Source organism: Chamaea fasciata, unplaced genomic scaffold (assembly GCF_029207755.1).
Source record: "Chamaea fasciata isolate MVZ Bird 193981 ecotype frontalis unplaced genomic scaffold, bChaFas1.0.hap1 SCAF_9, whole genome shotgun sequence".
Classification (NCBI taxonomy): Eukaryota; Metazoa; Chordata; class Aves; order Passeriformes; family Sylviidae; genus Chamaea; species Chamaea fasciata.
This window is the reverse complement of record NW_027094094.1, coordinates 10,910,402-10,923,863: the sequence shown is the minus strand read 5'-3', so window position 1 is coordinate 10,923,863 and position 13,462 is coordinate 10,910,402. Positions and strand designations below refer to the sequence as shown.

The 13,462-nt window shown below is 38.7% G+C and overlaps 1 long non-coding RNA gene across 1 annotated transcript; it reads left to right on the top strand.

Annotated features, from left to right (window-relative positions):
- Positions 1 to 540: 540 nt before the first annotated feature.
- LOC136293643 (uncharacterized) lies at positions 541 to 4,568 on the top strand. Its single transcript, XR_010722209.1, has 3 exons — positions 541 to 662; positions 737 to 800; positions 4,308 to 4,568. It is a non-coding gene; the product is annotated as an uncharacterized lncRNA (long non-coding RNA).
- The last annotated feature ends 8,894 nt before the right edge of the window (positions 4,569 to 13,462 follow it).

Sequence of the window (13,462 nt, the reverse complement as noted above, 5' to 3'; positions counted from 1 at the left end):
AGAAATGAAGCCACAGTAAAATGGAACTCAAAACACAGCTTTGGAAAGTACGTCTTAATACACGGAACTATCTCTTCATTTTCCTCTACAGCTAAACACAGGCAGCCACTAATGGATTTTATGTAATTTAATTATAACTGTGAACCTTTATTTGTTCCATTTTTATTAATTATACATGTGTATATATATAAATATGTGTGTGTGTCTATGTATACTCTATATATATATATGTATATATGTGTGTGTGTGTGTGGTAGAAATAATTAAAAATAATGCCCTCTCTGCTTTTAGTTTTTGAAAAAAATAACAAAGGTCTGGCCTAAGCCCAGACTTGAGACTTGGTTTAATCACCTCGTGTTCTCATGCTTCAAAGGCTTTGTCATTAAGCCTTGATTTAATTTTCACTCTTTAATTAAGTTACAGACCTTCGCATTTGAAATAGTGATATATAGGAATTGAAGACCACTGTTATGAAACAAGCTGTAAAATAAATGAGATTTAAAAAATTGTGTTACTGCATCATTGCTTCCAGGTGTGGTTTTATCAGAGGTGGTGCTTGATCCTCCTTAGCAAAAACACACCTCCTGTGGTCCTGTGGTTATAGCAGACTCATTGCTACCTTTAAAGCAGGTTTCTATAATCACTTATCTCAAATTACATAGGTAATTTTCAGGGTGTCCAAAAAAACCCAATTTGTCTGTCTTTGCAGATGCCAACCAAGTTTTCTTGCTTTCAGGGCTTGTTGTGAGCAGTCTGGCAGAACCAGAGGGCAGGGGGAGAGGCCAGACCAGTCTGTGCAAGTGAGTACTTCTGCATTTGTCTACCTGTCCGCTGGGGATAGATTGAGTGTAGCATTTTGTAATCCAGATGCCTTTCTGAGGAGGGATTCCATCTGTTCTGTTACAGCTGCCTCCTGGAAGGGGACTTTGGTGATTTTAAAACCACAATTTATGCTTCTACAGTTTTCTTTATGTGCAATACCTGTCAAAGAATGCTGGTGCTCTGTTGGGGGTGTCCCCTAGGTTCAAAAGTTTGGTAAAGACTTATAGCAATATCAGCTTTGAGAAGTGTACCGGCCAGGCATCTCTGTGGTAGATGTGTTTGTCTTTTCAATCAAGAGCAAGAAAATTAAATCTCTTCACTTTCTTTGTACCTGTGTTGTAATTAATGCTCTTTAAGTTTATTTTCAACCTATGGCCTATTGCAGGGAGCTGTTTATGCCAGAGAAGAGCCATGGTTATAGTCACAATGACTGGCTTTGGGATTTAAAAATGTTTTCAGTATGCATATCATCTGTCTGGGCTCTGGGTCTTTGAGAGGCAGAGATTTTATCTATGGTGAAAGAAATATTTGCATTATGGAGGCTGAATATAGTGTATTGTTATGTCCATTTGGTATACAACACTGGTAAGTTTATTGATCTCAAGATGAGATAAAAGAGGGGAATGACAAGAAAACTGATGAGAAAAGAAATGTGGAACTGAGGCAGGAAGATTTTTTTATTACTTCTGAATATTGCATAAGCTGTGAAGGAGGACACTTAAGACAGTATCAGTGAGCAATTAGCAGGGAAAAGGAGTAGGGAGGATGTGGTGTGAAAAATACCGCTTCCTGCTGAGTTTAACTCAAGCTCTGCTTTTACCTTTCTTCAATTAAAAAAAAAAAAAAATTATGTAGAGATCACCCTTGCAGCCTGTGTGTTCGAAAAGCCATCAGGAGAAGAATTTGTCAAAGAAAAACTTTTATGGAAACATGGAGAGTCCTCTTTCCAAATATGCTGCTCAGGTCCTGACAGGAATAGTGAGAAAGGGGTGGGAAGGGACAGAGCAGAGAGGAGGTACTTTGGTACGAGGGAAGATGTGTTTTTGTGGTTTTTAGTGAGGTCAAAAAGTAGATTGAGTGTTTGCTCTAGAGTACTTTATCAGCTTTACAGGTCGATATCTCCCTATACCTAAGGGCTCTCAAATCCTTCTGGAAGAACACATTTCTCCCTTTGGAGGTGCCATGTAGAAGACCTCTGGTGGTATTCTTTTCTGCTCTAGTATAATTACTCTGTATTTTTATAAGGTTGTGTAGCGTGGTTTGAGATGTAAGCATGAAGGAAATCTGGAACAAAAGAAAGGTTGGAATGGCAGCCGTGAACGGTGCAGACCTGTCTCCATGAGATACAGCGAAGGGGTTCAAATAGGAAATAAGGATCACACCCTCCTGGAAGTCCCAGGTTGGATCCTGCTCCTGTGATGGTTGTGCCTATGAGCAGGAGACTGCAGATGGGCACCATAAATAGCTCCCGTGTCCCAGGAACAGCTCCTGGAAGCAGCAATAGCAGGAAAGTTGCACTTTTCCTGCATTTCTGTTTCACTTCTGCTTTCCCCACTGAGGCTGGTTGATTCTGCTGCAGTTTCAAATAGATGCATTGGATCCCTTTAGGTCGCGTTTTGAAAGCTTGTTAGAGAAATGTTTCCAGTTTTCACTCTTATTGCCAAATCACTCCTACTTGGATCTTGGTGTGTTCCTGAAGGAGTTGTGAAGGCTGACAGTCAGAGGTCTTGTAGAATTAGGAACTTAAACTTTATGCCCCTGAAGAAAAAAGAGAAATTTGTAGTTTTAGCTTAGGGATAAAGTCAAACTCTTGAAGTTCCTCTGCTGTTTGACTCAAAGTATTTGATTTTTTTTTTCCTATGGAAAGAAAATATCCTAATTCATGTTTGGAGATGTCTCCAGCTGATTACTTGTGGATATTTTTATTCCCTCTACATCTAGCTGTATTTCACTCATGGGAACCTTCATGCAAGCAAAAGAGCATGCATGCTCTTGAATTATTTTTGTTTAGCAAATATCTCTAAAATATTTGTGCAACTGTTTAAAATATGTGACTTGCACCAAATATATGCATGAATACAGCATGGAAAAGGTATTTTTGTGGCACTTTTATGCTACAATCTTAAACCAGCTGAGGAGGACAGAAGGCACTTTTTACTGCATCAGGTATCATTCCTCTCTGCTTTCAACTTGTTGGTCACTGTCAGTGAAATAAGTGTTGAAAGTGGAAGTTTTCTTGCATCTCTCAGCAGATTGCTTGTGGTGTTTTCTAACATTATATTCTCACCAGCCTTTAACAGTTTTTTCTTTTTCATACTGAGATGGTCAACATTGCGTTTAAGAGCCTGTTCCTGATGGCAGTTCCTCATAGCTGTCGTTAAAGAGTGATGAGTTCAGGCCAAAATACCGTGAAGTTAATGAAAGTCTTTGCATTGATTTTCATACTCTCCAGTGTTTGTGCTACATATTTCAATGGCCGTTGGATCAATTCCCTCAGAACGCTCTGTGAGATTAGCCAGAAGTGGAAGTTAGGTACCATGGAAACAAAAGGCTTGAGTGTAATCCACAGATGAGAATCCTGTTGTCAGAGACGAATGTACTTAGTTGGCTTTCAAATAAACACAAATGCAAGAAAAAGCACGTCAGCCTAGGTGTTAGTGTAAGGACTATATCTTTTAATTAGTCTGGTAAATATTTCATTAGCAACTGTAATAAAATATTGATTTCAGTGTCTCCATTAATCCATATTACTTTCGTTCTGTACTTTTTTTCACTTTTAATAATTTAGCAAAATCTTTTTTACTGGACGCTTTTTCATCTAACTACCCCACGGCGGGAAAAAAAATACTGTGGAAATACAATTATTTTTTCCCTTGTGCCATCTCTCCTAATTCAATTAATTAAACATAATGTCATAACATCTGGTTTTATTATATATATTAATATAAGATAAAGAGGTAATATTTCCTTGAAGAAAACATTCACCTCACACTCCTAAGACTCTAAAGTAAATGTTCATAACATTAGCACAGAGTAATATTTCTGAATGGATGGTATACAAAAGAATCCCAATCCCTTTCCAAGGGCAAGAGCAAAGAATTCTTACTTCAGAGGGTTTGGCCTATTTTGGAGAAGCTAGAAACTTGAAAAAAAGCCAAAGCAATAGCTAGATACAAAGGAGAAAACAGAAGAAGTAAAATATCAAAAGCCTTGCTGCTTTGCTTGTTTACCTTGCCCATGTGCAGAGGCATTCAGGTTAATAGTCAGGTCACCTAATTATCCTTATACAAATGTTTCCAATAATAGATTATTATTGTTTCCTTTAGAGCACTTGAAGTCAAGGCAGTGCTTTGACTAAATACGCTGACCACTTACCACTATTTGTAATTGTAAAGTATGTGTTTAATCTCCTAATATTTTCAGTAGTATGTCAGTAGTACGTTAGCACAGAATCCACTAATGGCTTCCTATTTCTTTTCTTCTAGGAAGTCGAAATACAGGGTGGCTCTACCAGATCCTCAGTGTAAACTGTGCAGTTGCATGTTAAAATATAATGGTTAAATACATCTTAAATACTGAGTAAATGCCTGGAAAATACATATTCAGCTTGATCTTCTAAAATCTGGTGTAAATGGCAAGTGGTATTTCCTTTGAATTTAATTTTTGTGGAAGTATTGATCTTGTTCTTTAATTCCTCTTAGTGCTTAAGAGGTGCTGGCAGCAGAGCTATTTACAGTGGCAACATAATAAATATGGAAACAAAGATGTTAACTGTACCAAAGTTTAACTGGCAGACTTTTGGCATAGAGTTTATGGTATGCTCTTGGTCATCAAACCAGAGAATGCAGTGGTTAATGCCCAATGTAGCAGCTAATTTCTGTCACATGGATATTTGTCTGGGAAATTAGCCTGGGTCTGAGCCAGATGAAATTGCACAGTTTCACTAACTTTGCAGCTCTATTAGTTTGAAGTCAGGAGAGCAGACATGGCCTTGACAAGCATATGATTCCATGCTGCATTGCCTGTCCTGGGAAGCTGTACAGCTTTTCTATATTTAACAGATAAAAATGTCTCCAGAGTTCATCAAACACACACTCAAGATATCACAAGCTGCAGCTGGCAGCTGGGAACTCTGCAGTTCAAGGTTAATGGGACACTAATTAGTAAGTATATAGGGATATCAGCACGTAACACCCACTTTTTGAGCAAGTAGGAAAATGAATTAATAGTCAAGAGAAGGAGGGCCCTTCTCCAGCTGCCTCCAGCTCCCTGCATCTCTCATTCCATCTTCCTACAAGCTTCCAGGGCCAGTGCTAGAGCGAGCTCCTGCAGGCACAGCTGGGAGCACCAGGGAGCCCTGCAGGGTTGGCTGGCGTGGGGAGAAAGCCAGGTTACCCCTGGAGAAGGTCAGAGTTCAGAACTGCTTTACCTCTTCCAGCCACCTCAGACACTGCGAAAGCCTGGGAATGAGGCAAAACCACTCCACAGCCCCGGGTTATGGGAATCACCCCAATGTCAGGGAAAACCAGCAGATAGCAACACCCAGCTGACGAGAAGCCTCTCCTCCGGCATCAGCAGAAATTGACGGTAGGAGAGAAGATGGGATTGAAAATTGCTGTAACACTGAGTTGAATAATAACCAGGGAATGATCCTTCTTAAAGTGGAAAAGAGCAAGATTAATGTGCATTTTACCAAGAGATAACACATTCACAATTACTATTAAGTATCTAGAAGTCCCTAATTCAAAATATGGATAATTTTTTGTATGTCTTGCCACTGACTGCCATATTTTCAGGCTTTAAATTTTATAGCTGCAGGAAAAATTTGGTTCAATGTATGTCACATCACACCCTTCTCAAATCTTTTCTTCTTTATAACAGCCATTCTTTCAGGACTCAAGAGCACATTTCATTGGTTAGAAATCCCATCTGTATAATTTTGAATTATCCAAGATAAGCCTGGGGGATAAAATTAAAAGCCAAGTTTGATGAGGTTGGTTCTTAACTTCCTTGTCATTTGGCTATCTGGGACATTGATACTTTAGATGGCTTTATGTATGACAGCCCATATTCCTAGTAAATTCAAAATTAGTGACTTCGTGTTCATAGAGATCTCAAACTAATTTTTGTCAGAGACTTTTGAAAATGTAGGTTACACAAACTCATCTGTGGTTCAATAGCTTTGCTGTCTTCTCCTATAACTCAGCTTTTCATTTTTACCCAGATCATTCTCCATTGCATCGCTCCTATTACAATATATTCTCCTTAGTTTGCAGTCAGGCATTGGCAATGAATGGGAGGGAAGGTGAAAGCTTCATGCATCACAGAAGTAGCATAAGAAGGAATAAGTTGCTCAGATGTCAAAGCAGTATTAAGTCTAACCAAAAGGATAGTACAATTACCTGGGAATATTCAGGGAAATACATTGAAAATGACAGGCTGAAGTTCTGTGGTATGAAGAAAAGTGAAGCTGCCTTGCAGTGGGGAAAAAGGCAGTAATGAGTGAAGAGTGCAGCTGTAATATTGCTTTAGGAACTATTTCATGTTTTACAGTTAATTAAGGAGACAGCTCTAGACTTGTAGCCTTCTTTCTTAAGTCAGGAGTAGATTTTCTACTTCTCACAGGATTGTTCCAGAGATGAGACCAAAAAGTCTTACTGATATCAACTGAGACTCCTACATGTGAGCTTGAATGTTTGGACCTTGAGGAAAGAGTTCCCTGAACAGAATTATGTTAATGTTATGTTATAATAATGTTCCCTGAGACAATTACTCACAAAAAGGTATCTTTGGAAAGGTCCACACTGACATTGTCATGGTGCTACAGAACATGGACACACCTGAGCTGTGGAGCAGCTGACAGCAAACAGAGCCACGCCAGTCTCTGCGGGGTCAGTGTGGCTTTGAGTTTGAGATAAAGATGACTTTTAGTCCAGTTCCTGCAGTTCCAGTTTTGTCCTGCTGAGATTTAATTGGCTCACAGAAGTGCAAGCAGTGAAGCTGCAAGCCTGGGTTGGTTGCTAGATAAACCTTTGGGATGCTGGGATTTGATAACTGGAATGACCCAGCGACATTACAGAAATTTTCTTTGTTGGAAAAACACAGCTATGGTATTCTCAACTTATAACACTGAGTTGTTCCTCAGAATGTCTCTCTGGTTAATAGTAAAGTACAAAAGTGAGGTTAACCAAGATAATAAGATAGCACATACTGATGGAAATTTGATTGCAAAGGAGTGATTTGCGTAGCAAATAAGAATTAGATACCTTAATGTGTTAACCAAATAAGAATCAGGAAACACTTGGGAAATTAATGTGTAAAGTAGACAAAATAAAGCATTCAAGGCATGCTGGTCCCTGGGTGTTGTTTTTTTTTTTCTTTCCCAATTGTCAAGCCATAGAATGAAGGTTACAAGTAAGGGAAGAGATAGCCCACTTCTTTTGCATCAACTTTGCTCACTAAAACTTTAGTTTTAGAAATAAGAAAGGCCTGAATTTCCAGAGAGAGTCTGTAGTTCTTGTAACCATCTCAGGCAGATGTATTCATTCAGGCATTAGCAAACATCAGTCCCACTGCTGCTTCTGTAAAGTTTCCAGCTGTGTTGCCCAATCTAGTCTAGAATACACTGTCTCATCTGAACACCTGAGACACTCTCCACAAACACAGTGTTCTTGTTTAAAGATTTCATTGCCTGAATATCTTCTTTGATGACCGTCTTTTTTTCACCAACTTTGTCCTGTTTGTGCGATGGCTATTTTGAACCTACTGAAGTGTCTTTTCTCCTGTTTCTATTTGTGTCTTCAAACAGCAGAATCATGTCATCTTGGTAGCTAAACAAAACCAGTGTCCTCCTGCTGTAAGTACTGAATAGATGCTCAGAATGAGACTCTGACCTCCCTAAATAGGCTGCAATTTAAAGGGACCAGACAGAAGGAAAATTCTCCTTTTGTTGAGCTGAATACAGGATAAATTGCATGGATACATGTTCTAACTGCCCTACATGGGAACCTCTGTCGAGGTGGACACTGCATGTGAACCTCCTGAGCCCCAGTCCAACACTTTATTTACTCTTTCATTGTGCACCTCACGTTACTCTTTGTCAGGGGTCTTTATTCCTCAACAAAAACTGGGAGGACTTTACTTGACAGAGAAAGCAAGTCATAATGTTTATAGTTCTCCATTTTTATTCTTTTCCCTTTTACTTAATAGTATATAAAAATTGTTTTAGAGCCTCTTAATGAATCCAATACTTTATATAGTGCTGTAATTACTTTGATGCAAGTGTCTAAAATCACAGCCAATCTCTCTTTTACACCATTTATATGCAAGGGAAGCACTTATTTCCCTAGTAAATCTTCTGCTTTTCTAACAGAAACTGATTTCAAAATAGGGAAGGAAAGGAAAAAAAATAGGTCATTGATATTCTTACAAGCTGTCTGCAAAACATTATTATAAAAATAATTGCGTTTTCAGCTAATCAAAGATGTGTTTAGGAGTACTTGTTCTGCAGGAATTATACATTCAGAACTTAGATGGAGCTTTCAATAGCTGCATGCATCAATCTTCCAAAGAGGCCAGGTTATGCTGTTCAGTACAATGAATTCTTATTTTATGAGCATGCTTGGACCGAGGGTTGCTTTCTGAGGTAACCCAGTCTCTTCTCTTCCACACCTCTCAGTGCTGGTGCTCAGAGTGCCAGAGGAAGTCAGTGATTGAGAAATTTAATTTAATTAATTGGATAAAATTAACTGAATCCCAGATGATAACTGGCAGATGTTGATCAGCAGGTAGACAACCCAAATTTCATACTGAGTGACTCCTTATTTTTGGGGGTTTTTTTTCAAATGTTTCTGTGTTTAGCTCCCTCAACTTGCACAGCAATGTCAGGGCAGACCAACGAGAGAAACTCTGTGTTGTTTCCTGGGTCCACCTAGCCTTCAGAATAATGTTGTCACAGGATTTTGCATGGCAATAGCTCTGCAGTTACTTGCTCATTAATATTAATCAGAGATAAAACAGTAATATATGCTGATCAGAAGTTCATTTCCCTGTTGTTTGCTCTCTGACAGTCTAACAGCAATGATAATCCGAGCTTAACAGGCATTACAATGGAAATCCTCCAAATGAAACACAGAGATTAGTGACTTCTCAACAGTACAGCCATTTCCTGTGCTTGCTAAAGGACACTTCCTTTTGGAAGGGGAGTGTAAATTGAAGTTCAGTGCTGCCACTTGTTTCCCTAAAGAGTAGGCTTTTCTGACAGTCCACTCAGTCTAAAATGTTAAGTTGTAAATCTATTTGGGCGATAAGATTTAATTTTATCTTTGTCATAATAAACATCTTCTTCAAATTAGCTTCTTTAAACAGGCTCCCAGGATTTGAGTTTTGCTTGTCTAAAGGGCCATAGCAGTAGTGTCCTTTGCCATGCTACTTGAGAGTTCTTGCTATGGTGAGCAACTCCCAGTGCTCCGAAGAGCCAGGAATATCTAATAACTGACTTGGAAAATCCGTTTCATGTGATGTTAGAATATGAAGCAGATTATTTTTCAGAGACAAGGTAGTTTAGTAAAATTACTGCTCTCTGGGCTTTTACCTCCTTCTAGTACAAGAGGATAACAGTCACATTTTGTCCTCTTTCATATGAGGCAAACTAGGAGAACACTGAAAAATGGTGAGCATTCCCTAGTGCTCTGCTGACAGTATTGTGAGAACTGTAGAAACCCTCCCGCTAGTTTTAAAAAAAACATTGAGCCCCTGGAGTAACTCTAGATAAGATTTGTACCTTATGGAGCCACACTTTTCCATGACCAACAAGCCTGAAAGGATGATTCTTCCTTTTCTTCTTCGGGAATAAGGCAAAAGTTATCTCTGGAACCAGAGAACTGAAAACTAAGGATATCAGGAATTGTTCAAACAAGACAGTCCCTCTGCAGTGTCCCCAGGGTGCTGCCCTTGCAGGCTGTGTGCTGCTGGAGGTCTGTGAGCAGGAAGGGACAGAGAGGACTCTGCTCTGGTCCATGTGCAGCCCCTCAGCACAAGTCCATGCTGCAGCTCTGCCCTGTCCTGCTGCAGTTCCTTGATGTTGAGTGGATTTGTTGGTCCTCTGGAATGTGAAGCCATAGACCCCAGGAAAGGAAATAGAGACAGGCAGAAATTCAGGTAGTTATATGAGAGATCAGTTGGAAACCTTTTCTTTAAGGTATAAGATCCTCCAGGTCTGGTTCTGGGGGTTTTTATGCTTTTTTTGTTTCGTTGGCTGGGTTTTTGTTTTTGGTTTTTATCATAAAGTTCCTTTTGTTTCAGGGGGGCATCAGAGCTCGAAGACCTGCTTCATGTCACTAAGCTTAACAAAGTACCTCCTCAAGGGTAGTTCTGTCTCCTCAGTGGTTTTCAAGACAGTTTTAAAAGTTGAGCTCTCAGACTTGTTTTCAAAGTGGGTGGCAAGAAATCAGAAGACTGCCTGTCCCACCTTTAATCTTCCAGTTCATCTCCTATGGAAAGAAGTATTTTATAACGAATGTTCGTGACTTGCCTTATTCACATTTTACTTGTACTTCCTTATAAAAATACAGAGCACATTTATTGTTAATTAATTAAGAATGACTTTATTATATAGATTTAGTTTAGAATTACTAGCAGCCCAAAAATTTATCTTGCAGATAATTATTTAATAACTATTTATTTAGTAAAACTTACCTAGAAATCAATTTCAGATGCCTTTACGGAGGGTGGTGAGGGTCAGAAATGGAAAGACACAGTGTTCCCTTTGAGTGATCTGGTCTCAAGATTGCTCTTCTATGCTGGAGAATAGTAAAAAAAAAAAAATAAATTAAGCATATTAAAAAACCACATTCTCTTTTACTGTATGAACTGACCCACAGAGGCTTTATAAGGTTATAGCAGAAATGATGAATGATCTTTCTTTTTATTTCTATGTAATTATTTTTCTAAAAAAATTAGATTATTTCCCTTTGTTACAAGTTGTCCAATATTTAGGGCTTGCAAAGGTATTTCTCTTAAGTGGTTTGAATCAAACAGCCCTGAGATATTTCTTTTTTTTTTTTTTAATTGGCATGAGTGCAGTATATGTGGAAAAAAACAGTGGTAGGCAGTTTCTTTGAGCAGAGATTCCCACCTGTGTGACCCATGAGCTCTGTGCCAGATGAAGCATCCTTCCTTCCTTCTTCCTGTAAGGCTCTTCCTCACCGCTCTTTCTCCATCATCCAAACTGCTACTACCTCCAGGAATTTACCTGAACTGCATATTTCACCCCCCCCATAATTAACCATTCACACCTTGAGCAAAGATCTCTGTCTGTAGATTTTTCTACAGACTTTGAGCCTTAAAAAGCAGAGCTCACTCAGTTGTTTAATGAGGTAATAAGAACTTTGACTCTCCAAATGCTATTTATTTGCATACAGGTAAAGGGCTCTTATTATGGGTTATGAAACAGTTGCATTCAGCAACTTCCAGCACAACAAGCTTATTTTATGTATTGGCTATGCTACCTGTTAGGTAAGGCAGGATTATAGACATGAAAATACTATAAAGTTGGCTTAGAGGGTATTACCGGGGTATGACAAATGTTTATGGGACAGTTTTGGAATTTTTAAATATTTGTGCTGACAAATACAACTGAATGAAGAAATGAAACACCAGGCCTTTTTTGTAATGTTTGGCTAGGATTTGAACTCTTTGACCAAAGACTAATGGAAAACATGAAGGGATATGACTGTGCTGGATGTAGGGCTGGTTTCCCATGGCTAAAGGATGTCTCTACTGATTTCTCCTGAAAAATCTTTTTGTTGGTGGTGGTGCTGGTTTTTTGTTCTTGTATATTGCAGTTACTGCATCTCTAAATTTTCTGATTTTATATGTAGTTTTGGAGCAAAGCTGCAAATTTACAATTGTCGCAGAAAGCAATGCATTTCCTGGTGGAGAAAAAAAAAAAATAGTACAGCAGCTCTTAATGACAGACACAAGAATTGCAAACCCAAGAAGAGCTTTTTTCAACCAGGATGTTCTTAGTGTTCTTAAGAGCCTTGGAAACAAGACAAGAGGCCTTTTCTGAAAACGAAGTCCCTGATTTAGCTGAAATACCTTGAGTTCTGACATTCTGAAGTACAGGTACATTGCAATACTTTTCTCAAGCCTCAGTCAAAGAAACATCACAGCACACCACTTATTCTTCTCTGCTATCAAGTAAAAAAGAATCTGTGTCTTTTTATGTGTGGAAAAGATATTTTTAGATTTAAATTATCTGTTCCTTGTATCCCCTTCCTTGTATATGAATCAATAAGTAATTTGAAAACTAAAACACCAGATCTGGTAGAATGGTTTGTATACAACAGCTGTGACAAAAGACAGAGAGAGTATGGCTTGGAAACAATCAGCTTAGAAAGTTGTAACAGCAGATGCACCTAATTGATTTGTTTGGGTCTCTATTTGATATAGGTTAGCACTAGAATAATCCCAGGAATTTTTTCCCCTTTCATAGCATGTATTTAACCTTGCACACATGAATAGGTTGCAAAAAGACAGGTTGATGTGCGGAGACTGAACAGCAGGACAGTGAGGAGTTACCTTCCACAGGCACAGTTCCATCCATTACCTGCTCTCCAATACACATTGCATTTTTTTTTCCTGGCAACCTGCAGGTCATGGGCCTCCTGAAAGGGGCAGGGATATGGATTAGTTCTGGGACTGCAGCTGTAACGCTGTTACTGCAAATCACACACCTTCCAGGTGATGGAGGAGCTTCTACCATAAAGTGGCTTAAAGATCAGGAGCTTTAAAATGTAACAATGGATTCAAAGTCTCTTTTAATTTGTCTCTGCCTGGTACAAAGTGGATCAACCTTCTGCTGACACTGTTTCTTTTTAAGTTTTCCTACAGGTCAGGCAAACTGAGAACCATTCAGTGGATTATTTTTTAAAAAGAGGACAAGGTTAATGTATTTAAACACATAACTCAAAGAACTATTGCTTTGGGGGGGAAAAAAAAGAAAAACATGCAACTGAAAACAAAAAACTGTTTCACACAGGTCATAAAAAGAGCTAATTACACTGTGACCACTTCAAGCCAATTTGGCTCAGTCATATAATACAAACAGTTTTTGGAAGTAAAAAAGTAGGAAACTACATTGCAAAGATTTCACTAACACAGACAAGGAAAAAAATAAATTCAACAGAAGAGATTGCAGTGGTATATCTATGTTTAACCTGACAATTTTTCAGGATATTGCTGAAGTCTCCTGTACCAAAATTGATTTGAATTAACATAATCCCATTTTATCCATGAACTTACTATTCTTATTACTGTCTCAGCCTGTCACTCATCACTTCTGCTTAGGAAGAACTGAGTTTTGCACTCCTGATTCTGGATAGTATTGGATCATGCCTCTTTTACTTATTTTGATCTGTGCATGTTTTATGAAACAGAGCATGAGGATGACAGAAAATAGCTGTGATTCCTGCATGGCCACAAAGCTCTCCCAGAGAGGGTTGGTGGTCAGCCTTTCTTCAAAGGCAGCCGTGTATGTGTTCATGTTTATGGATTCCCTTGAGAGGTTTGAGATAAAAAGCTGAATAAGAGAAAACCTCATCCCATTTGTACCCTTAGTACTGGTCCTACAAGATCC